A 26013-nucleotide genomic window follows, 5' to 3' on the forward strand; every position below is an offset into this window, starting at 1 on the left:
GGAGTGGGGTGTGACTAGAAGCATCTCCAGATGGAGAGAAGAGGCAATGGAAAAATACAGAAAAAAAAATATAAAGTATTGTTTTGTCTTTTTTTTTTTTTGTTTGTTTTTTTTTTTTTTTTTTTTTTTTTTTTGGTTTTTCGAGACAGGGTTTCTCTGTATAGCTCTGGCTGTCCTGGAACTCACTTTGTGTTTTGTCACATGTAACTTAGACGTTACTTAGGAGAGCTCAGCCTCATAAGAGAGCTAGCTCAGTGCTCCGCGGCACCCAGCCAACCAGTCATTGGATCATGTGATGAAGAGAGAGAAGGTGTCACTCCAAAGAACCTTCCAGAAGCCTACATGGTTGCTCAAAGTCTTGGGACATAGCTGACTCCTATCTTTAGTCCTAAGGTGCTATTAAAATATTTCTCTTTTTTCATAAGCATTGTCTTGGTTGTCTTTTGTGGTTGCTGTCAATACTTCACTGGTACTGGGAATGATGGTCTGAGATCACTTTGGTGAGAGGTCTTTGGTTGTTCTGAGGGAAGCCCTGCTTGTCACACAGGGCTGGAATGGCCCCTGTCTTCTCCTCTGTGGGTCTCTTTTCTTACAGCTGTGAAGACATGGCTGGATAACACTGGGTCTTTTGGCCTTTCCGCTCAGGGAAATCAGCACAGCAGATGTGCACAGTTTGGATTTCTACAGTTTCCCACCCAGAACTAAAAGGACCTTTGGGATGGGTACAGCTGACTCCGAACCTACAGATAGAGCTAGGCTCTGAGGAGCCAAGGAAATTGGCTAATGTCACATGTGTGGACACAGTCAGGTACACTTTTTACTCTCACCCTTCCTTTAACACCCCTAATCCTCTTGTCTTTCCCTTAATTCTTAGCATTTTTCTGGGTCCTTGGGGATGATTTACCTGCCGTTATCTTACTGCTGCCTCTGAGGCCAGCATTCTGGACCCATCCTGCTGACTCCTGCTCTTTCCAGCCTATTGGGCTGTGAGATTATTAACCCAAGGACAACGAATGCTTGTAGAACTCATGGGACATTGGCCTGGGTTTTGCTCACATCCATCATCTCTAGAGTATTTTTGAAGGGGATTGGGAAGGTGGGGCTTTCAGAAGGCAGTCTTATTCATTAGTTTATAGTACAGGAACACACACACACACACACGTCCCTTTGCAGCTGGAAAGTGGAAACACACTCTACCTACTGTAGGTATGTTCTGGACATGTTCATGTATGACATTCTGATCTGAAGTCAAATCACACAGCAAATAATTCTGAGGTCTTTTGTTTCCCATGATTTTGATTAGCTTAATTGATAACTAATGGCAATATTCTAAAGTTGTTTTAAAATCTTCAACCATGCTGAGGGGTGGAATATAGCTGTAACTCCAGCTTTCAGGATGCAGAGGGAGGCAGGAGAATTCCCAGTTCAAGGCCAACCTGGCCAATATAACAAACCCCTGTCTCAAATAACTAAAATCCTCAGCCGTGTTTCAGGTCACTATCCATGTACAGCATTCTACAGCTCACATGATGAGCTCTGGAGGTGCTAGATGGGTTTACAGTTGGATGAAAGATAAAACCTGGAGCCACTAGGTTTGCAGAGGGGAATTTGAGTCATGTCGTTTAACTGTATTGGGTTTATGATAAAATTCCTAGAAAACTGCAGGTTTATACCTGGAGAGGAAAAAGGCCTTAACCGAAGTTCTTTCCTCGGGTGACTCTAACTTGTGTCAAGTTGGCACACAAAACCAGCTAGTACAAAGACTAAATTTAAAAACAGAATCTTAAATTTTCATACAATGTATTTTGATCACATTCTTTCCCCTCCCCCAACTCCTTCCAGAACTTCTCACCTCCCTACCCACATAACTTCATGTTCTCTCTCTTACTCTCAAAAACTCCCCCCTTCAAAAATCTCAAACCCAAAATCAAAACAAGATACAACCCCCCTACCCCAAAAGACAAAACTAACAAAACAAATAGTGCACAAAAATCCATGGGGTCTGCTGATGTTGGCTAACTGCTCCTGGACTTGGGCCTGCCGTGGAGTGTGTTTGTACCCAGAGCCACCCCATTGGAGAAAACTGATTTTCCTTTTCTTAGCAGGTATCGATTGCAAATAGTTTCTAAGTTAGGGCTGGGACTTTGTGTCCATTCCTCTTCTCAGAGTTGGGCTTTTGCCTGGTATGATCCTGTGAAAGTCTAGTGTATGCTCTCATGGCCACTGTGAATTCACATGTGGGACAGTCCTCTTGTGTCTGGAAGACACTGACTGCTTAGAGTTATCTATCTCTATCACCTTTAGCTCGTACAATCTTTCCACTTCCTCTTCTGCATAGATCCTTTAGCCTTGAGGGGAGGGCTTTGATGAAGACATCCCATCTAAGATCGAGTGCACCAAAGTCTCCCAGTCTCTGCATGTTGTCCCATTAGCTTCTCTAATGGAGGCTGATCAACACCATGATCCAAGTCCCAGCCCCAGAAGGTGGAATTTTTAATGAACACCACAGGCGATCTTACACAGGCAGCCTACATACCAATGTCCTGGCTTGGAACCCATTTGGCTGTGTAAATCTGGACAGAGCTCTTGCTTTGCCTAATCTGAGGACCAGAGTACACTGTAGGGCAGTTATAAAGATGGAATGTAAAGTACTTGGTGTGGTATCTTACATATGGTGAGTGCACAAGTGGTTGCTGCTGTTGCTATTATGATTATTTTATTTATGTCACCCACAAGCAGGATTTGTGTTGCTACCATTTGCCTCCATTCTCTGCCTAACCCGAAAGATCTGTCAGTCTTTCTCCTAAACTATCTAATTCCCAATCCAATCCAGGACATTTATAACATTTACTCCTTACCATGGAGTCCCCACCTGGTACAGGATTCACATACCCCTGACCTGTTAGACACCTCTTTTTTTAATTTTTAATATTTTTTATTACATATTTTTCTCAATTACATTTCCAATGCTCTCCCAAAAGTCCCCCATACCCTCCCCCCCACTTCCCTACTCACCCATTCCCATTTTTTTTGGCCCTGGTGTTCACCTGTACTGGGGCATATAAAGTTTGTGTGTCCAATGGGCCTCTCTTTCCAGTGATGGCCGACTAGGCCATCTTTTGATACATATGCAGCTAGAGTCAAGAGCTCCGGGGTACTGGTTAGTTCATAATGCTGTTCCACCTATAGGGTTGCAGATCCCTTTAGCTCCTTGGGTACTTTCTCTAGCTCCTCCATTGGGAGCCCTGTGATCCATCCAATAGCTGACTGTGAGCATCCACTTCTGTGTTTGCTAGGCCCTGGCATAGTCTCACAAGAGACAGCTATATCTGGGTCCTTTCAGCAAAATCTTGCTAGTGTATGCAATGGTGTCAGCGTTTGGAAGCTGATTATGGGGTGGATCCCTGGATATGGCAGTCTCTAGATGGTCCATCCTTTCGTCACAGCTCCAAACTTTGTCTCTGTAACTCCTTCCATGGGTGTTTTGTTCCCAATTCTAAGAAGGGGCACAGTGTCCACACTTTGTTCTTCATTCTTCTTGAGTTTCATGCGTTTAGCAAATTGTATCTTATATCTTGAGTATCCTAAGTTTTGGGCTAATATCCACTTATCAGTGAGTACATATTGTGTGGGTTCCTTTGTGATTGTGTTACCTCACTCAGGATGATGCCCTCCAGGTCCATTCATTTGCCTAGGAATTTCATAAATTCATTCTTTTTAATAGCTGAGTAGTACTCCATTGTGTAAATGTACCACATTTTCTGTATCCATTCCTCTGCTGAGGGGCATCTGTGTTCTTTCCAGCTTCTGGCTATTATAAATAAGGCTGCTATGAACATAGTGGAGCATGTGTCCTTCTTACCGGTTGGGACATCTTCTGGATATATGCCCAGGAGAGGTATTGCTGGATCCTCCGGTAGTACTATGTCCAATTTTCTAAGGAACCGCCAGAATGATTTCCAGAGTGGTTGTACAAGCTTGCAATCCTACCAACAATGGAGGAGTGTTTCTCTTTCTCCACATCCTCGTCAGCATCTGCTGTCACCTGAATTTTTGATCTTAGCCATTCTGACTGGTGTGAAGTGGAATCTCAGGGTTGTTTTGATTTGCATTTCCCTGATGATTAAGGATGTTGAACATTTTTTCAGGTGCTTCTCTGCCATTCGGTATTCCTCAGGTGAGAATTCTTTGTTCAGTTCTGGGCCCCATTTTTTTTTAAAAGATTTATTTATTTATTATATGTAAGTACACTGTAGCTGTCTTCAGACACTCCAGAAGAGGGCGCCAGGTCTCGTTATGGATGGTTGTGAGCCACCATGTGGTTGCTGGGATTTGAACTCTGGACCTTCGGAAGAGCAGTCGGGTGCTCTTACCCACTGAGCCATCTCACCAGCCCCCTGGGCCCCATTTTTTAATGGGGTTCTTTGATTTTCTGGAGTCCACCTTCTTGAGTTCTTTATATATATTGGATATTAGTCCCCTATCTGATTTAGGATAGGTAAAGATCCTTTCCCAACCTGTTGGTGGCCTTTTTGTCTTATTGACGGTGTCTTTTGCCTTGCAGAAGCTTTGCAGTTCCATGAGGTCCCATTTGTCAATTCTTGATCTTACAGCGCAAGCCATTGCTGTTCTATTCAGAAATTTTTCCCCTGTGCCCATATCTTCAAGGCTTTTCCCCACTTTCTCCTCTATAAGTTTCAGTGTTTCTGGTTTTATGTGAAGTTCCTTGATCCACTAAGATTTGACCTTAGTACAAGGAGATAGGAATGGATCGATTCGCATTCTTCTACATGATAACCACCAGTTATGCCAGCACCATTTGTTGAAAATGCTGTGTTAGACACCTCTTGTGCATTGCTTGGACCAAAGCTGGTTGTCAACGTGTTGAGAGTGTTGTCTTTGGGTGGGTGAATGGTAGACGGTCACTTCTTTTTAGTTCATTTCCTTATTGCCTGCATTTTCTGATTTGTTTTGCCATAGCGTGCATTGCATTTGAACCAAGAAAAGAATTATATTTCAATGTTTAGAAAAATCAAGTTGTTGCCATGTCTAGGAAACTTTCCCTGAAGAGTTCTGCTGAGTTCTGGGCTCTCCTTTTAAACCTCACGCCCCCTCAGCACCTCCACTCCCTCCGCTCTGTCGTATTTACTTCGGCTTGAGGTGTCTGTAGATGTTCTTAAAAGGCCGAGAATCCTTGAGTAGGCAGTTGGCAACTTGAGGGTAGAGGCTGTATCATTTCTTTTTTAGGAATAGCTTGAGTATTTCTTAGCCAACCTCAGTTTTCTACCTACCCCTGAACTGAATCCAAGTCTGAGAAACTGAGGGTGTTTGGTTAGAGCAAGGTTTGCTTGTACCCAGATGAATTCCACAATTTTTTCCAACTTAAAATTCCTGACACTGGCTAGAGCCCAGGCAGCACAGCACTTGTCTAGCCAGTATGAGGGCCTTGCTTGGATTGACAGCACTGCAATATGCTTCCTGACACTTAACAATCTAGATTCACAGGGCAGCTTTCTGTAAGGACTTCCTGGGTCATAGAACTTGGGCCCACACTTTAGCTTATGCATGAAGTAAGCCGAATCTTTTAGAATCTCCAGATACCCTTTAAGTTTTGTTTTATTTTATTTATTTTATTTGTTTATTTATTCTTGAGATAGAGTCTGACTATGTAGCCATGGCTGTCCTGGAACTCACCATGTAGACCAGGATGAAGTGAATGGGTCTACTCAGTATGGTGACCCTAATCCTAACCCTAACCTTGAACTCATCGTGATCGGCCTGCTTCTGCCTTCGAAGTGCTGGGATCAAAGGTCTGAGCCACCACTGCCTGGTCCATACTTTTTCCTCACTGTTTTATTAAACCCCTCACTGCTCTGAGAGGCCCGATGAAGGCTGAGTCATGACTTATTTGCTCACCTGGTGTTGGGTTAAGCACCAAAGATGACTAAAAGCAGGTGTGACTAAGAACCTGGGCTTTCCTGGGTGTGGTGGCACACATCTGTCATCCTATTCCTCAGGGAGCTGAGGCAGGAGGATTATCTCAACCTCTATTCCTAGAAGGAAGGACGGAAAGTGGGGAGGCAAAGGAAGAAGGGAAGGTAATGGTTTAAGTCAGGCATGGAGATGTGAAGAGAATAGTGCTACATGGGTCAGATAAAGGTTTAAACAACATGGCCCCAGCGTGGCTATCTGTAGCAAATGAACTAAGAAACCAACTACCACAAGGAAATCCATGGTTAGTAATAAATATAATGATTATGTCACTTGTTACACAACCATTTCCTTTTTTTTTAAGATTTATTTATTTTATATATGTGAGTAAACTGTACCTGTCTTCAGACACACCAGAAGAGAGCATTAGATCCCGTTAGAGATGGTTGTGAGCCATCACACATGGTGATGTGGTGGCTGGGAATTGAACTCAGGTCCTCTGGAAGAGCAGTCTTATCCACTGAGTCATCTCTCCAGCCCAACCATTTCATGTAAATGCTACTTTTCTATATTTTTACCTAAATATGTCCTTGAGACCGAAGGCATACACCTTTATCTAGAATAAATAAACTACACCACACTTTCTCTTGTTTCTTGCCTCTTAATTTCCCAGCCCCTGGGAACCTTGGGTCCTTGGCCTCAGAGCCTGGACCAGTCCTAGTATGAGCACTTGTGAAGTGGAGGCTGGTAATTCAAGGGTTCAAGGTCATTCTCAGCTATATAGCAACTTCAAAGCCAGTTTAGGCTATATGAAACCCCATTTCAAAAACCAGACAGGAACCAAGAGTAAAAGGACTTAGGCCAGATAAGCATTGTTCTAGTTCTGCCTGTAGGTTACAGATGAGAAGTTACTTCTCCTAGCCACACATGGGAATGCCCAGTGTATAGGACTGTTATGAGAACTAAGGAAAATATGACAGAAGAAGTGCTCTAGTCTTAGTTACTGGCAGCTTTTATTACTACGGGGAACTTTCAGTGCAGCAGAGATAGTAAGAAAGGACAGTCCTCACCGCTGACTTGAAAAACCCTTTCTGAAAAGGGAGATAGGAAGAGCTGCTCAGAATGTGTGGCTCAGAATGAAAGATAACATTTTCATAGGTGGGAGGCAGGGAGGTTATGGATTCTCTAGGAGCCGACTGTGCATGGGAACCATCTGAGACACCTAAGACAACTGCAGAAAGTCTTGAAGGCATCTAGAAGGACAGGAGAGAGACGGAGTCAGGGAGAGGATGTGTGGTGTGGAGGAGTGATGCTGGGTAGGTTACAAACTGGAGGTGGCTGATGGGGCTGTAAGGTAGCAATAGCCTGGAAGCTAAGGGCTCTTGCAGTAGAGGAAATACGTCCTGCACTGGTATCATTAACGAATACTATGATCTTGGACAGTAGTCCAGGTATTTTTCAAACGCCAGAAAATCAACATCCAAGCTCAAGGCATCAAGTAGCTTGGGTGTTTGGTGAAAACCCATTTTCTTGTTCCTAGATAGAGCTTTCTTGCTGTGTTCTCACAGAATGGGAGCAAGGGGGCTGTGTGGAGTCTCTTACATAGTCACTACCATGACTGAGTTATCCTCCCAAAGTCCCACCCAAATACCAATGTCTTTCAGGTAGGACTTCAGTGTGTGAATTTTGGAAGGACACAGACACTTAGAATATGGCAGTCCCTCACCCCAGGAGCCTGTGGGATTTTGTTTGTTTGTTTTTTGCTTGTTTGTTCTTTGCTTGTTTGTTTTTTGCTTGTTTGTTTTTTGACTATGTAATATAGCTAGTGATAGCTCCTTCTCCTTAGGACTTTTTATGAGGAATTCATTTAATAATGGTATGGATTGCATTTTAAAAGTTCACTAAATACTAGCCAACATTATTGTTGTTATTAATAATAATTACTATAGAAACTGCACTTGGACATTTTACTTCTACAGAAGAATTCCATCGCTTAACCATCCAAGTCTTTCCTATGCATTTAGATACCCACATGCAGTCACCTGTCACATAATAATAATAATAATAATAATAATAATGTGCTGTACATGTATGTTTGTAATAATAGACTACTTTTAAATAGCATAGTCTATATGTCAAGCATTGTTCTACATACTTAATATGGAAACTCATTTAATTAGGTACTATTATTCTCCCTGTTTAGACTTTGTCATTGGTGTGTGTGTGTGCCCGCGTGTGCACGAAAGAGAGAGAAACAGAGACAGAGACAGAGACAGAGAGACAGAGACAGAGAGACAGAAAGACAGAGAGACAGAGAGACAGAGAGACAGAGACAGAGACAGAGACCGAGACAGAGACAGAGACAACTTTTGAAGTGATTCTCTCCTTCTGCCACAAGTTCTGGAGACTGAACTCAGGTCATTAGAATTGTAAGGCAAAGGCTTTTACTTGCTGAGCCATATTGCCAGTCCCATTATCTCTATTTCATAGAGAATACAACTGAGGTACAGAGAAGATAAACAGCTTGCCTAGGTAACACATCTAATAGGCAAGAAAGCTAGAATTTTTAGTTCCAGGAGTGTGGTTCAGAATTTATGTTCTTAACTACTTGACTATTAATTAGATACCCATGTTCAAAGACTGAGGAGAACAGAGGAAGAGGTTGGGAATCAAACACTAATTGTTCCTAAAGGTGATCAAGAAGAGAGATAGGACCCTATAAGACCACACCCACTTGGAGATCAGTTTGGGTCCCACGGCAAATCCTTGTGGCAATATGTAAAATCAGTTAATAAGCCGAGCACATTGCAGATGACCCTTGGCCACAGACCCTCCTTGCCCAGTGCCAGGCTAGAAGACAGAATGTGGTGGGATGGATATAAATATACCCAAATCCTATCTGCAAAAAATATTAAAGCTATGAGTAATGGTGTTATGAATTGGAGGCCAGGCTGATCTAGACAACAAGTTTCAGAGCCATGTTTTGAGACCCTGTCTCAAAAAAGAAAAAAAAGCAGCACACAGTCTGCTGATCATGAGTTGGGTTGCTGCTTTGCTGGACCATCAGCTGTTCACAAACGGATTCTTTTTCCTTTTTTTGCTAAGCTAGGTAGGCTGGCCTCTCCACCACAAACATGTTTCTTCTCCCTTTCTCCCTGAGCATACTCCCTGCATCCCCAGAATTCTTCCATTTAGCCTTTCTAGCTTCAGATAGCTGATGCTATGGTGCAGACATTTGAACGTTGGTTATAAAATAGTCCTAATATCCTGAGTGTCAACTTGAAATAACTAATTAGTAAATTAAGTTGATTGTTAGCAAGAGCCATAATCCTGTTAAAAGTCTTGGAGAGATCAGGAATTCATGACACATACCTAAACATAATAAAAGCAATACACACCAAACCAACATCCAACATCAAATTAAATGGAGAGAAACTTGAAGCAGTCTCACTAAAATCAGGAACAAGACAAGGTTGTCCATTCTCTTCCTATCTATTCAATATATACTTGAAGTTCTAGCTAGAGCAATAAGACAACTTAAGGAGATCAAGAGTATACAAACTGGAAAGAAAGAAGTTAAGGTATCATTGTTTGTGGATAATATGATAGTATATATAAGCGACTCCAAAATTTCTACTAGAGAACTCCTACAGCCAATAAACAACTTCAGCAAAGTGGCTGGATATAAAAATTAACTCAAACAAATAAGTAGCTTTCCTTTATATAAATGATAAACAAACTGAGAAAGAGATTAGGGAAAGAACACCCTTCACATTAGCCACAAATAATGTAAAATATCTTGGTGTAACTCTAACCAAGCAAGTGGAAGATCTTTATGACAAAAACTTCAAGTCCTTGAAGAAAGAAATCAAAGAAGACCTCAGAAGATGGGGAAAATCTCCATCTCATGGATTGGTAGGATTAACATAGTAAAAATAACCATCTTACCAAAAGCAATATACAGGTTCAATGCAATTCCCATCAAAATTCCAACATAATTCTTCACAGAAATGGAAAGAACAATTCTTAACTTCATATGGAAAAACAAAAAACCTAGGATAGTGAAAACATTTCTGAAAAATAAAGAACTTCTGAGGGGAATCATCTTCCCTGACCTCAAGCTGTACTACAGAGTGATAGTAATAAAAAACATGTGATGCTGGTACAGAGACAGACAGGTTGTTCAATGGAATAGAATCAAAGACCCAGAAATAAACCCACACACTGTTGGGCCCCATTCTGGCCCTGGTTTGGTCCTTGAGGACAAACCCGAGCCTGGCTCAAGTTTCTTGTGAGAGAGCCTAAGCCTGGATCAAGTTTTGTGACCTTTCTCAGTCACTTCTGTATCGGGGTGATTCAACAAGACCTGTTTGGCTCTGCCTCTTCCCCGATGTTGCTGAAGTAGAGCTTTGACATTGGCCTTGTCAGTTACTCCATACCCTCCGTCACTCTTCCCTGACTCCTACATCATCTTACCCCATCAGAAATACCTTTCCCCATGTTCCAAACTTATCTAAGAGAGAGGCTGATGCCATAAAGTTGAGTCCCTGCTTTGACAAGACTCCCAGCTCGGTGTGTTTCTTTTGGGCCATGGACACTCGCCATCCTGCTCAGCCCTGGAGAAAATGAATATGATATGTAGCTGCTGAGGGTGGTGGGGGTGAGTGGGGGGAATTTGTAGAAAGTTGCAGAGAACTGGGATGTGAGGTTCTTCTAAGGCTCAATGTGGGTGACCTTAGTAGAAATGTCCAACAGTGGGGAGATGGAACCTGAGGAGCCTACTTCCAGTAGACAGACAGGGCCCCCAGTGGAGGTATGGCGACACCAACCCACCTTCAAAACTTTTGACTCAGATTTGTTTCTGTCTAAAAGAAATGTAGAGACAAAAATGGAGTGGAGACTGAAGGAATGGCCTATCAGTGGCTGGCCTAACTGGGGATATATCTCATGGGGAGACTCCAAGGCCTGACACTACTACTGATGCTATATTGTGCTTACAGACAGGAGTCTAGCATGGTTGTCCTCTGATAGGCTCTACCAGGAGCTGACTGAGATGGATGCAGACACAGTCAACCATTGGACTGAGGTCTGGACCCCTATGGAAGAGTTAGGGGAAGAATTAAAGGAGCTGAAGAGGACGGCAACCCCATAGGAAGACCAACAGTGTTAACTAACCTGGACCCCTGGGAGCTCCCAGAGATTAAGCCACCAACCAAAGAGCATACAGGGTCTGGTCTGAGGCCCCTGGCACATATGTAACAGAGGACTGTCTTGTGTGGCCTCAGTGGGAGAGGGTGAGTTTAATCTTGTAGAGACTTGATACCCCAGAGAAGGGGAATATCAGGGGGGTGGGGGTGGGAGTGGGGGGGGAGTGGGCACCCTCTCAGAAGAAAAGGGGAGGGAGGATGGGGTAGAGAATTCTGGGAAAGGGGCTGGGAGGGAGGGCAACATTAGGGATGTGGATAAATAAAATAATTTTAAAAACCCCATGATTTAAAAGTTTAATTATATAAACACATAGTTAAACTATATTTGTTTGTTTGTTTGAGGCAGGTCTCACTATGTAACTCTGGCTGGTTTAGAACTTACTATGCAGGCCAGGATGGCCTTGAATTCACCCCAATCTTGCTACCGCTGCCTGATGGGATGAAAGGCACGTGCCAACATGCCTGGGTGTATATATTTTGCCGGTAAGCTAGGTGTGATGTCTCATGCATTACTCAGCCTCAGCAGCATGCAGAAGCAGGAAGATTTCTAAGAGTTTGGGATCAGCCTGGGCTACATAGTGAGTTCCAGGCTGGCCCTTATGGAGAGGAACACTCTCCCACCTCACTCCTCAAAAGCAAGATAAAAAAAAAGGTCACTAAGTTAGTTTACTACATGGCATGCTAGTGCATGCTCTTTTTTTTTTTTTTTAACATTTAATGACATAACCTTGCTAGAATTTAGCCAAGGTGCCCTCATTCAGCAAACACTACAGTCAGCCCCACCCCTGAAGCCCATCCTCAGGTTCCAGGAGATTGCTGACCTTAGTTAGAATCATATCTGGTAGCTGGGGCCATGTGTTTCAGTATAGGGGTTCCACTAGAGTCCTTGGATTCTATGTGGGAGGAAAGGAGAAGGAGGGTGGGAAGAGAAAGAGGAAGAAGAGGAGAGGGAAGGGGAGGAAGAGGAAGAGGGGAAGGGGAAGAAGAGAAAGGGGAGGAGGAGGAGAAGAAGAAGGAAGCAGAGGAGGAGGTAGAGGAGTGGGCAGAGGAGGAAAAGAAAGTATTACTGGGCAAGGCAAGCCAGACCAGACAGGACCATACCTAATGCCCCAGTTCCTGAGCTAGGCCAGCCCTACTTGGGCTTGAATGTTTTAAATACAAACTTACATGTAAGACTTTTGAGTAAAGTTCTTTTAGTAGTTAAATTGAAAGTGACTGATCTGATCTCATCTTACTTCACTGTTCAGGAAATGAAACTTTACACAGTTCAGTTCCAGCGTACGGTGACTTCCCCGGAGCCTGCGGGAGCAGAGTTCACTGTTGGACTTAGGAAAGCCAGGGCTGTGGTCTCCACAGTGGGGCACAGTTTCCTGCAGAAATTGGCAGAAGCTGCAGGACACTTCTGCTCCTCATAGGTCTTGGTGCTTGCCAAAGCCACAGGCACGGTGCCTCTTTGTCCTGCACACAGCAGACTACCCAGCAAGTTTGGTAAATGTTCTCTGCCATTAATAGAAATTTAGAAGGACTATAGGCTTTCCAGACCCGTGGTCCCTGGCTGACTTGAGTCAAATTGAAAATCTGACCTCTATAAGCAGGTTTAAAACTGTTCTCAATTTTTGCTTGAGGAAATCTGCTTAAAGTCTTGGGAAAACAAACACCATTAAACAAACACACAATGGCCATGTTATTTTGTACTAAGCAGAGCCAGAAACAGGTATGTGGCTAGAGAGAAATAGGATATGGTTTGGAAGCAGAGGTGTGGATGATATGATATTTACAAGGGGGAGTGTATATCAATGATTGTATACAGGAGAGTGTATGTATGCAGGGAGTATGCTATAGGAAGAGTGCGTAAAAGGAGGAGTATATACAAGGGAGGTGTATATGGGGCATATATATAGAAGTATACATAGGAAGAAGTATATAAAGGGGAAATATATACAGGATGAGTATATTCAAGGGGCATATATACAAGGGAGTATGTATATAGGGGTAGTATATACAGGGGAGAGTATATATGGGGTAGGGACTGTTTATAAGGGTTAGTGTTTACAGGGGAGTGTGTAAACAGTGGGGAATGTGTACAGGGGTGGTGTATACAGGGTGGTATATTCAGGGGTGGTGTATACAGGGATGGGAGTGTGTGCGTAGTGGGGAGCCCATACATGGGAGAGGTGACAAAATAGAGAGACAAACATCCACGGAATGAATAGACATTTAAAACAACCATTTTTAGAGTTAAGGAATTCAGTGCCAGTTGTCCAGGTGCACACGATTTCCTGGGAGAAAGTCCTTGCCAATTGCTTCCCTCTAACACAATTTGATTCCTTTTGTTATCAGTTAGTTTTACTGCATTATGTAATCTCAATTATCCAGTGCTTAGTGCTTGCAGCAATGCCTTGCACAACACATTTTTTTTTCTGCTAGCACTATGATGACAAATTTCATAATAAGCCTTAAATTAGTTGTTTAAAGCTATAGTAACAAAATACCACAGACCAGATGGCTTGAACAACACAAATTTATCTCTGTGTAGTTGTTGAAGCCAGAAGTCCAAAACCTAGGTGTCAGTGATGGAGATTTTCTCCATGGCATGCAGGTGCTGCCTTAACAGTCAGTGCTCACACTGTACAGGGCTGGCACCTTCCAACATCCTTTTCTTCATTGTGTGTGTGTGTGTGCTCACGTGCGAATATGCGCGTGCTTACGTGCATGCATGTACAATAGCACGTGTATGGCAGTCAGAGGACAACTTGCAGGAGTTGGTTCTCTCCTTTCACCATGTGGGTTCTAGGGATCAAACTTAGGTTTCAGGCTTGGGGACAAGCACTTTTGCCCCAGAGCCATTTTGCTGGCCCTAATGTCTTCTACTTATGAGAACACCAGTCACGCTGGATTAGGGCTTGGTCTAAAAACCTTATATTAACTTAATCACGTCCTTAAAGACCTTTTCACATTCAATTGCAGTCTGATGAGCTGGAGGGTAGGACTTCAATACATTAACTTTAAAGAGATATAATCTGGAGCCTAACAAATGTTCAAGAGCTGTTTTACCTACACTGCATGAATGTGACCTCAGTCACAAACTTGAACACAAAGGGTCCTTTTTCATTGACACTGAGATCTTTCATCATCTACACAAGTTGGCTCTTATGCCAGTGTGGAGGGCCTATAGGGGAGGTAAGTGCCTATAAAAAAGCAAAACAACAACAACAACAACAAGCCCCCTCAAACAACTTACATTGACTTAAAGAATTTTGACACTTGCATTTCTCTTCTTCAAATTGCCTTATTGTTTGACTTTTACAAAAAATTATTTTCTTACTTGGGAAGTCCCCAGATGATGCTCAATATTAGCAGACTAATGACTTACATGGCTACTAGTGACACGGAAGTGGGTGCAGCATCTGTGCAAGGCTGAGAGTAGGTAGCTACGCCACTGGGCAAATCAATGACAGCTTTAAATGAAAGTTGTTTCTGTGTCTAAAAAAAAAAAGGATGAAAGATAGAATGCTTCCTCTTGTCCTGTGTCATCCATTCCTCCATCCCTTCCCAAGTCCACTAGGATTTGTCAGACAACTAAAGCAGGCTGAGCAAGTGAATACTATTGTTGTGTTCCTGCCTTTTATCAGTTTAGAGTTGAGCTGTACCAGCTATTAAAGAGAGTGACTCACAGACATACAGCCTCTATCTTATAAATGGAGGAGACGCTATACTTCTTTTCTGTCCTAGAGTACTGGATTCATTCAACCTCCAGCAAAGACGTAAAGGATTGTAACATAAGAGTTGTGTGAGGAGCTGGAAGGAGAAATGGCTCAGCCATTAGGAGCACTGGCTGCTCTTGCAGAGAACTGAGGATTGGTTCTTAGCACCCACATGGTGGTCCACAGCCATCCATAACTCTAGTTCCAGGGATAGCTGGTTCCCTGGTCTAACAGGTATAGGCACCAGGCATGCCTGTGGTGCACATACACACCTGAAAACACACTCAGACACATAAATAAATACATTTAACATAGCATGACTGTGTATGAGATGAAGTGAAGCTTCTCGACAGACATGCGTTCAAAGATGAACTGTAGGTATTCCTTGGATGGCCTGGACAGGCAACACTAAGAAAGACCATGGTGTGTGCTTTTCTTGTCCTTTGTCCTAAAACCACAAGAGGATAAGACCCAAGGCGTGAACCTGGGTGTAGTGGTGTAAGCCTGGAATCTAAACTCTACACCTAATGTCTGAGTTGGGAGGATTGTGAGTTTAAGGTCAGCCAGCCCTACATAGTGAGACTGTCTGGAGAAGCAATCAAAGGAAATAAAACAATTTAAAATGTATTCTTTATACTTTCATTCTTTTTTTCTTTTTGAGACAGGGTTTCTCTGTGCAGTCCTGGCTGTCCTGAAACTCACTCTGTAGACCAGGCTGGCCTCCCACTCAGAAATCCGTCTGCCTCTGTCTCCCTAGTGCTGGGATTACAGGCATGTGCCACCACTGCCCGGCCACTTTCATTCTTCGTTAAAGGAAACATTTTAAAGGGAAAGTCAATTTAACCAAATCACTACAATACTCAGAGTTACAGACTTTGAAGATAATAATGGTATAGAGTAGACATATTCATTTCAAAAAAAGAGAGGAAGCAGAGATGGAAAGGATTGGACCAAATCAGAACCAAAACCCTAACAGTTCTCCATGTCTGGTGTCTGAGACATGCAGTATGATGTGAACTATGCAGGGCTTGGGCAGCCCTGTCACTGCAGCCTGGCTGTTTGTAGATCAAGTAGCCTCTGTTCTGATCTGATTCCCACTCACTACCTGTGACTTTCCTTGATAGATGTTCCATATTCTTGCCATCTTGAACTTCCTGATCTCTATTGTAGCCTACGCCTCACACTTTCAGATGCATGCGTTTCCTTCCCAGAGGTTGTCTATGTTTCCCGGCATTGCAGGCTTTTATTTACAAGCTGTAGAACCCTGCATGACTCTTTAACTCTTGCATTTAATATTTCTGCATCATGTCGACACTGCTAAGTTCTGCCATTAGCTCAAGTGGTAGCTGGACCCCTTAAACCACAGCCACAATGTCTTCTGAGTACCAGACACATTGGGGCTTGGTTCTAATGCTTTGATTTAATCGGGAATCTACATGTCCAAATGTAAATGTAAAGGTCCTTGTCCCTAATTGGTTTTTGACCAATCAATAAAAATGCCAGTGGCCAATGGCTGGGCAAAGGGAGAAGAGATGGTGGGACCCTTAGATTTTTGCAGGCTAGGAATCAGGAGAGAGGAGGGAAGGAGGATTACCATAATTCAGAGGGAGGCAGATCAGATTTAGAGCTGCAGAAGGAAAATCATCCAAAATGTAGGTGAGAAGGAATGTGGCTCCCGAAAGGGCTGCCCAGAAGTGTCTTGAGCAGCAAAGACTAGGGAGCTGCCCAGAAGAAACAGGGCAGCAAAGATAGATCATAGATTTAGAGAGTGTTGAGTCAGGAGTAATGGAGGGAAATCTATGATAAACCAGACAGAGGATTAGAACTGCCCAGCCTTTGAACTAGCCAAGGCATTTCAAAATTAAGCTAATGTGTGTGTCTTTCATTTGCAAATATAAAGAGTTCCTGGGGGAGAGGGTGGTGGCTGGAAGCATATGACCCCACCAGGAGCCAAAGCAGTGTTCACAGCTATACCAGGGCGGGTAAACCCAGGGAAACATTTCTGTTGGTAGCGCTGTGCGAGTAACCTGTCCCAATGGATTTATTTTCTCAAGAGAAAGTCCTTGAAATGAGTTTTTAATATTATATCTGGGAGCCTGGGACAAATGAGATCTGGCCGATTTTGAGATGCCTTGAAGGCATCCTGTAGCTGTTTTTGTCTATTTTCTGGGTTCTTTTTTCTTCCACCCTTTCCCTCTAACACTAGATAGAAGAGAGAAAAGGATAGACAGGCAAGGAGGAAACATTATTTTTATACTATTTCCTGCTTATTAGGGGTGTCAAGTTCCTTGGGGCAAGTTTTATCCTCACTGTCAAGATATCTAATTTCTTCTTATCGTTTCTTCTTTGTCCACGACCAAGAACAACCAACAGCAAGTAGTAACCCACCACACCTCTTGGGATCCTAGCATTTATAGATACTCTGAAAAGTCCCCAGAATTCCAAATGTCACATAATCACAGAAACTATCTGTAGCTGACAAAATCCCACCCCTGTGAGAACATGAGGCAAATCACAGTCAGCTGATGTGGACAGTCTGAAGCAGCCCCGTGTCCCCATACTTGGGATTAAAATGAAAGCATATTCCTATTTCTGTGTTTTATAAAGAAATCAAAATCCTTACTACAGCATCCTTTCTATTGATGCACTTTACTTTTTCTATAGGTTTGTGTGTTGCTTATATGCAGGTAAGTTAGTGTGTGTGTGTGTGTGTGTGTGTGTGTGTGTGTGTAGGCTAGATGACAACTGTGAGTGTCATTTTCAAAAATACCATTCACCTCCTTTGAGACAGGAGGTGGGAATTTGGCTATGCTGGCTGACTGGTGAGCCCCAGGGTCTTCCTGTCTACACATTCTTAATATTGGTAATACAAGCAAACATCACCATACCTGGCATTGTCGCATGGATTCTGAGGACCAAACTTAAATCCTCATGCTTACAAAGAAGTGCTTTGAGTCATCCATCCAGCCCCATCTACGGTCTAATCTGAATTAGACCGTCTGAAGAGGTGAGAGTCTTTCTATAAACCTGAGTCTTTCTACTCTGACATTGTTCCCAATTCTTTCTGTAAACCTAGTTAAAAGGTGCTAGCAATAACCATGTCACAGCCTGGATACTGGATTGCCTCAGAATAACTCCACCAGATTAATTAGTCCATCTCTTCAGACTCAGCCTCTCTTGAAGCCTCAGGCCATGCCTAATGCAGCCAAGTTCTCTGTCAGCATGAAATCCCCAACAGAGTCCTCATTTCTTCACTGTTTTGATTCCTACCAGCATTGGGAAACAACTGGACTCCCACTGTGATCATCCAACAACTCTGTTTACAGCATTGTAGGCATACTCTCTCCCACGTCTTCAATCTTTGTCAAACTGTTTCCACAGTTTAGTTCTATAAACTAGAACATGGTCAAAATTAGCAGTAGTAACTCTGTTTGTCTGATAAGAGTTTTCTTTTGGTTTTTGGTCACTGTTAGGAAGAATTTAATTTAGTTCGTGGTTTCAGATATTTCTCTCCACAGTGGCTTTCCTGTTTTTGGAACCCGTGGTGAGGTAGAATATCGTGGTGGGAGGAGCTTATGATAAGGACTACTCATCTTTTGGTGAATAGGGATCCTAAAGAGAGACCGAAAAGGCCCACCAGTGACCTACTTCCAGTTAGGCCCCACCTCTTAGAGTTTTCAGCATTTTCCAAAACAGAGCACCATCTGGGGACCAAACCTTTAATCGACTAGCCTTTTAGAGAGGCACTTTATGTCCCAACCACAACAACACTCTAAATGGAAAAGCATTTATTTCTATTAAATTAGGTCTTTAAAAATTCATGGATGAAGAGCTAGGGATGTAGTTCAGTTTGTATAATGCTTGCCTGGCATTTTTAAATCTCTGGGTTTGATCCCAAGTTCCACTTAAACTAGGGATGGTGGCATATACCTGTAATCTCAGCATTTGGAAGGTGAAGACAGAAGAATCAGAAGTTCAGGGTAATTGTTTGCTACATAGCAAGTTCAAGGCCAATCTCAAGAAGAACTTTATGGATGGGTTAGAGGAGCAGGTCTTGGGCTATGCCTCCAAAAGAACTAGTAGAATCCAGCAAAAACACCTGCTAGGATTCAGGCTTGGTGAAAGAGACAGAAAGCCTGCATCCTCCTTGAGGCAATGAGCATCATAACTTCAAGATCAGCCTGGGCTCCATAAAAGAAATGTCAAAATGGCTTCTACCTGTGTCACTATTGAGAAGCCACCACCAGGACTACAAAACCTTACTCAGATCCAGGGTTGGGAAGCCACTTCCTGGGAAAGGCTGTGCCTGCTTGTTCTATAAGGGAAAAAGTGAATGGGATGCCTTGCTTACTGCTTCTCCTCACCAAGAAGCCAGGGATGGGCTCCAGGACTTTTACTAGCAATGCTGTAAAAGTCCAGTGTGTGTAAGCCCATGCTTGCCCAGGAACAGCAGACATAAGAAACTGCACATCTCAAGCAGTGTTTCGATGTACATTCTTCCACATGAAGGGTTCTAATGGCTACTCCATTAGTGCCACACTCCCGTCCTCCTTCCATTCGGCCACATGCTCCTTCCCACAGAGATGGGAATGCTTACCATAGTCCAGTTTGGAAGAAGAAACTTCACAGGCATGGACCAGCCCTCTAACCCCCTTTTTCATCCACAGAAAACAGGTTTTCTGTGTATTGTAGTTCCAGGTGATGAATGTAGCTCCTTAGAGTTGCCTGAAACTGTCCTGAGTAAATGGGTCCAATACTGGGGTCCAATATTAAAATGCTCACTTGCCTACACAGCTTACAACAGGTATATCAGAAATAAGGGGAATACTTTGATCTCTTTGTGTCGATTTATTTTTTTCTCTTCTGATCAAGGGATCTGATCCAGAAAGTAGGTTTGGAGAAATAGTTTAATGCTGTACTGTGCTAGTAGCCACCACCTGACACTTAAGATGCCTCCTGCTTTGAAGTGCTGGCAGCTTTTCAAGCATTTCCTATTTGTATCTCTGTGATCTTCACAGTAACGAGGCAGGATATCATCAGCTCAGTATGTGGCTCTTACCACTTCCTACCTTCTTTTTATTATGACTGTTATATTATGACACATAGAAAATCTGAAAGTATCTACATACATACACACACCCACACAAACACAAACACACATGTATATAATAATTCAAGAAAAGTATGAGGCCGCCAGGATTCTTGCTGCTCTGAGCCTTGCCCAGCCACTCTGAGCACTGAGTTGTTTGGGTTGTTCAGAGCCATTCACTTCCCACCACTTGGGAGAGTCTATCTTAGGGGAGTGAACTAATTCAAGGCCACAAGGTTACTAAACGTGGTGATTTTAATGTATGACCCAGACAGGCTCATACAATTTAATGCTTGGTCCACAGCTGGTAGAATTGTTTGGGAAGGATTAAGAGGTGTGGCCTTATTGGAGCAGGTGTGTTACTAGGGGCAGGCTTTGAGGTTTCAAAAGCCTAGGCCATTCCCAGTTAGCTCCCTTTCTGCCTTGTCTCTACAGTTAAGTTCTCAGCTGCTGCTGTCAGTAAGCCTGCCTGCTTACTGCTGTCTTCTGTTGAGGTTTGGTCTGTTGCTATGCATTGTAATGTAAATTTTGTACCTGAAGGTCTAGGCCTACAAGTGAATTCTCATGTTTACAAGCTTTTGTTGTACAAACCTTGTTTCTTGATATGAAATTACAGGTTAAATAAAACTGGCTACAGGCAATTACTGGAGGGATTAGAAGTAGGTGAGTTTTGAGTTACTTGGTTGGGGGTGGAGAAGAGAGAAGAGGGAGGAGGGAGCAGAAGGGAAGGAGGAAGGAGAAGAAAGGAAGAAGCCATCATGAGGGAGGTGGATCATGAATGTGTGGCCAGGAGAAACAACAAGTATCTGGGGGTACACCACTGGGGAGGTAGGCAGGCTGGCAGAAGAGTAGATTAGGGGTGACCCCCCAGTAATTGTCAGAGCCAAATAAAATAGCCATAGTCGGAGTCTTATTTATTTGTAATCTAGTTTGGGATAAGCTTAAATTGATTGGACTGCAATCCTCCCTGCCATAATGGTCACAGACTCTAGCCCCCTGGAACCATGAGCCCCCAAGTAAATGCTTCATTTTATAAGTTGCCTTGGTCATAATGTTTTGTCATGGTCATGGTAATAGATAAGCAACTAAGACTAGACCCTCTGAGTCCCAAACCAAACAACTTCAAACCCAGCCTTCAGTGGAAGAAGCCTTTATTACTAGCACAAGTCCTCATTCTAGCTTACAAGGTCAGAGAAGGTTCAAGCCATGGATTCTTATTTCCAGCTGTCCATGTCTACTGGATCAGTTTCTGCCTCCTAACATGTCCTGTCCTTTCTGAACCAGCACAGATTGCCCTGGTTACCTTCTAGACAGGTAAGAACAAGTGAGATCTAGAGATGGAGAACCTGCTTTAATCTCGTGACCTGGCTAGGCACTCTCACCTTTTTTTTTTTTTTTTTTTTTTTTCTGTCTTGGACCCTACCATGGGGCAGACAATGCTTGTTAGGTAACCCAAGTGCTGTTTTGATTGTCCATGCAGGAGAAGTTCACCTGTATAGTGTGACCAGAGCAGTTGATGGTCCATTCATCAATAGTGTTGCCAAGCAGGAGAACTATGAAAAATGCTAGATATACACTTTAAACTTTTGTGGTGTTGTTGTGGTTCTGTGAATTGAGTATAGAACCTTTTACAAGTGAGGTATGCTGGTTGGTTAGTTTTGTCTTGTTTATTTGTTCTGTCAGTTTTACAGAAGCTAGAGTCATCTGGAGAGAGGGAACCTCACTCATTGGGAAAATGCCTCCATCTGATTGGCTTGTAGGCAAGGCTAAAAGCATTTGCTTGACTAATGATGTGGGAGGGCCCAGCTCCAGCCCACTGTGGCCAGTGTCACTGGGGAAGGTCCTCCTGCATTGGATAAGAAGCAGGCTGAGAGAGCCATAAGTAGCAAACTAGGAAGTAGCATTTCTTCATGGCTTTTGCTTGAATTCCTGTCTTCAGGTTCCTGCTTGAGTTTCTGCCCTGGCTTCAAGTTGGTTTTGGTCAGTGTCAACAAACGAGACCATCTGGGACACCAGGCAAGTGTTCTACTCATGAGTATACTCTCAACCATTCCTTAACCTTTTAAATACAAAGCATACCTGTTTATTTAGGCATCGTCTTGTTTATGGTAGGATCATGACATTTCCCCCAGAACAGATATGTATTAGTTGAAGTATACTTTGCCTTTCTTGCCTTAATTGGGCCCACAGTTCTTTTTTTCACAAGCATATATTATTTCCCCACTATATTTAGGTGCAAAATTTAGGTGCATATTTAGGCATATTTAGGTGCAAAAAGATATTTTAGTAGCTAACATAGTCTGTATTCATGGAGTTGGGATTGTCTTTAAGTCTCAGGGGGTTTGAATGGTTTTGGTTTTGCAGGGGTAGGGGTAGAACTCAGGGCCTCACAGTGCTAGGCAAGCTCTCTACTGAGCTGCATCCCCAGCAGCTTCAGTTGGTTTAAAGTGGAATGAGAGCTTAAAGACATAAGGTGATACTCTATGATGCTGGTGTTTCCCTTCCCTCCTCTCTGCCCAGTCTCCAGTCCACCCCATCCACTCTCCCTCCCTCTTTTTCAGAAAAGGGAAGGTCTCCCATGCATACCAACCAGCCCTAGCATATTGTATCAAGTTGCAGGAAGATTAGGCACATCTCCTATTGAGGCTGGATGAGGCAGCCTAGTAAGGTGAAAGGGTCCTAAATAGGTAGGCAACAGAGTCAGAGACAGTTCCTGCTCCTGCTGTTAGGAGTCCCAGAAGAAGACCAAGCTACACACATGTAATATATGTGCAGAAAACCTACCTCAGTCTCATGCATGCTCCCTGGTTGGCAGTTAGGTCTCTGTGAGTGTCATTATGAGCCCAGGTGAGTTGATTCTGTAGGCTTTCTTGTCGTCTCCTTGATCCCTCTGGCTCCTACAATCCTTCCTCCCTCTTTTCTGCAGTTTGGCTGTAGATCTCTGCATCTGTTTCCATCAGGTGCTGGGTGAAGCCTCTCTGAAGACAGTTATGCTAGGCTCCCATCTGCAAGTATAGTGGAATATCCTTAACAGTGTCAGGGGAGGGCTCCCTCTCATGGCATGGGTCTCAAGCTGGGCCAATCATTGGTTCGCCCTTCCCTCAATTTCTGCGCCATCATTACCCTGCATACTTTGTAGGCAGGAAAAATTTAGGTTGAAGGTTTTTCACCGGGTTGGTGTCCCAATCCCTCTATTGGAAGTCTTGCCTGGTTACAGGAGATGCTCCTCTTCAGGCTCCATATCCCCTATTGCTATGAGTCTTAGTTAGGATCACCCTCATTGGTTCCTGGGAGATTCCATTGCCCTAGGTTTCTAGCTTGTCCCAGAGATGCCACCCACTTCCTGATTCCAATTGTTTTTCTCAGTACTGTCTCCTTCTGTCCTCCTCCCACCTGATCTCTCCTGTTCCTATCTCCATGCCCACCCCCATCCAGTCCCCTCTGCCATCTGTGATGGATGTGTTTTCTATTCCCCCTTGTCAGTGAGATTCACACATCACCCCCTTGAGCCCTCCTTGTTACTTAGCTTCTTTGGGTCTGTAATTTATAGCATGGTTATCCTTTACTTTACAGCTAATATTCACTTATAAGTGAGTACACATCATGTTTGTCTTTCTGGGTCTGGCCTACCTCACTCAGGATGGTGTAAATTTTATGATGTCATTGTTTTTAACAGCTAAGTGATATTGCATTGTATAAATGTATCACATTTTTCAGTTGAGGGACATCTAGGTTGTTTCCACTTTCTGGCTATTACAAATAAAGCTGCTATGAGCATAGATGAGTGAGTATCCTTGTGGTGTGGTGGAGCATCCTTTGTGTATACACCCAGAAATGGTATAGCTGGGTCTTGAGATAGATCTATTCTTAATTTTCTGAGAAACTGCCAAATTGATTTCCAAGGTGACTGTACACATTTGTACTCCCACCAGCAATGGAGGAGTGTTCCTGTGTTTCACATCCTTAACAGCATGAGCTGTTGCTTAAGTTTTGATCTTAGCCATTTTGATGGGTGTAAGATGGATCTCAGATGCTCATGGATTGGTAGGATTAACATAGTAAAAATGGCTATCTTACCAAAAGCAATCTACAGATTCAATGCAATTCCCATCAAAATTCCAACACAATTCTTTATAGATCTTGAAGGAACAATACTCAATTTTATATGGAAAAACAAAACCCCAGGATATCTAAAACAGTCCTGTACAAGAACACTTCTGAAGGTATCACCATCCCTGATTTGAAGCTGTAGTGCAGAGCAATAGTAATAAAACCACTTGATATTGGCATAAAAACAGACAGGTTGATCAATGGAGTCAAGTCAAAGATCCAGAAGTAAAGTCACACATCTATGGACACTTGATTTTTAACAAAGAAGTCAAAATTATGCAATAGAAAAAAAAAAAAAGAAAGCATCTTTAACAAATGGAGTTGGTCTAACTGGATGTCTTTATGTAAAAGAGTGTAAATAAATCCATTTCCATCTCCCTGTACAAAACTTACATCCAAGCAGATAAAAGACCTCAACATAAAACCAGATACACTAACCCTGACAGAAGAGAACATGGCAAGTAGGCCTGAATGCATTGGCACAGGAGACAACCTCCTAAATAGAACACAAATGGCTCGGGCACTAAGACTGACAATTAATAAATGGCACCTCATGAAACTAAAAGCTTCTGTAAGGCAAGGACACTGTCAATAGGACAAAATGACAGCCTACACATTGGGAAAAGATCTTTACCAACCTCACATCCAACAGAGGTCTGATATCCAAAACATATAAAGAACTCAAGAAACTAGACGTCAACAAACCAAATAACCCAATTTAAAAATGGGGTTCAGACCTAAACAGAGAAATCTCAACAGAGGAATCTCTAATAGCACTTAAAGAAATGTTCAGCATCCTTAGCCATCAGGGAAATGCAAATGGAGACACTGCTCATGCCTTTTACCGCTCCTCCCTGCTTGTCTTTCCCACACCGAGCAGTTCAGCAGCAATATTCTCGTGTGTATGACTTGTCCTCATGGAGCCTTTGCAGAGTGTACCACTCTGGCTTTCATAGGAACAAGAACTCTTGTTTTTCATTCATGTATCATTGGTTTTCACAGTAATTAAGTTGTATCATTAAAATTACAAGCATAATGGCAGACGTGGGTTGAGAACAAATAGCACTGACCTCTGGTGAACACTCAGCTCAATCTGTGAAGCACAAGAGCCCGAGAGAACCTCTTTTAGTTTAGCATCCAGCATGCAGGGCATAAATGCATTTTATAGAGGCAGAGGGGCAGGGCAGGTCCAAAGGCTCCTGCCTTTCTTGTCCATCCCAGTTCAGATGTGTAATGGGTTTTGATGGACTTGTGCCACTCCCACTGAAGGGCTCAAATACTAGAGCTCTTCCCTCCCCTCCCTCCCCTCCCTCCCCCCTTACTTCCTTCTCTTCTTTTTCAAGGTTTCGCTGTGTAGCTCAGGATAACCTCAAACTGTGCATCTTTGGTTAGCTGTGGATCCTTCTGACTCTGCCTTTAGAGTGTGCTGGACTCAGTAAGTATGCATGTGTGTGTGTGTGGGGAGGGAGGCTTTTATTTATCCATGCTTTGTTTTTTTGTTTTTTTTTTTTTTTTGGTTTTTTCGAGACAGGGTTTCTCTGTGTTGCCCTGGCTGTCCTGGAACTCACTTTGTAGACCAGGCTGGCCTCGAACTCAGAAATCCGCCTGCCTCTCCCTCCCGAGTGCTGGGATTAAAGGCGTGTGCCACCACGCCTGGCCCATGCTTTGTTTTGCTTTTTTAAAACCCACGAAGCATGGCTCTGCACAGCCTTTCATGTGATGTCCTCTGTGAATGCCTTTTCCTCAACAGTCTTCCCTGACTTACCTCCTTTAGGATAATGGAGTCCCCACCCAGCTCTTTCCCCTGCCTCACAGAACTCATGCCTGCAGCGGCCTGCTGAGAACCATTTCATGGCAGGGGAAAATTCTGGTCTATGGAAAGGGGTAAAGAGAATCAAGAGAACCTTGGCTTCTTCCTACCAAAAGGCAAGTGTAACTCAGTACACACACACACACACACACACACACACAC

The 26013-nt window shown here is 43.2% G+C and overlaps 1 long non-coding RNA gene across 1 annotated transcript in view; it reads left to right on the forward strand.

Moving 5' to 3' along the window:
* The window catches only part of LOC115032792 (uncharacterized), a 62491-nt gene that overhangs the window by 33073 nt on the left and 3405 nt on the right, over positions 1–26013 (forward strand). Inside the window, exons 2-4 of the long non-coding RNA XR_015045233.1 lie at positions 21871–21947; positions 25385–25476; positions 25816–25967. This is a non-coding gene — a long non-coding RNA (uncharacterized LOC115032792). The remainder of the gene's footprint in view (positions 1–21870; positions 21948–25384; positions 25477–25815; positions 25968–26013) is intronic.

The sequence above is a fragment of the Mus caroli genome, unplaced genomic scaffold (assembly GCF_978045245.1).
Source record: "Mus caroli unplaced genomic scaffold, Mus_caroli_1 scaffold_14, whole genome shotgun sequence".
Classification (NCBI taxonomy): domain Eukaryota; kingdom Metazoa; phylum Chordata; class Mammalia; order Rodentia; family Muridae; genus Mus; species Mus caroli.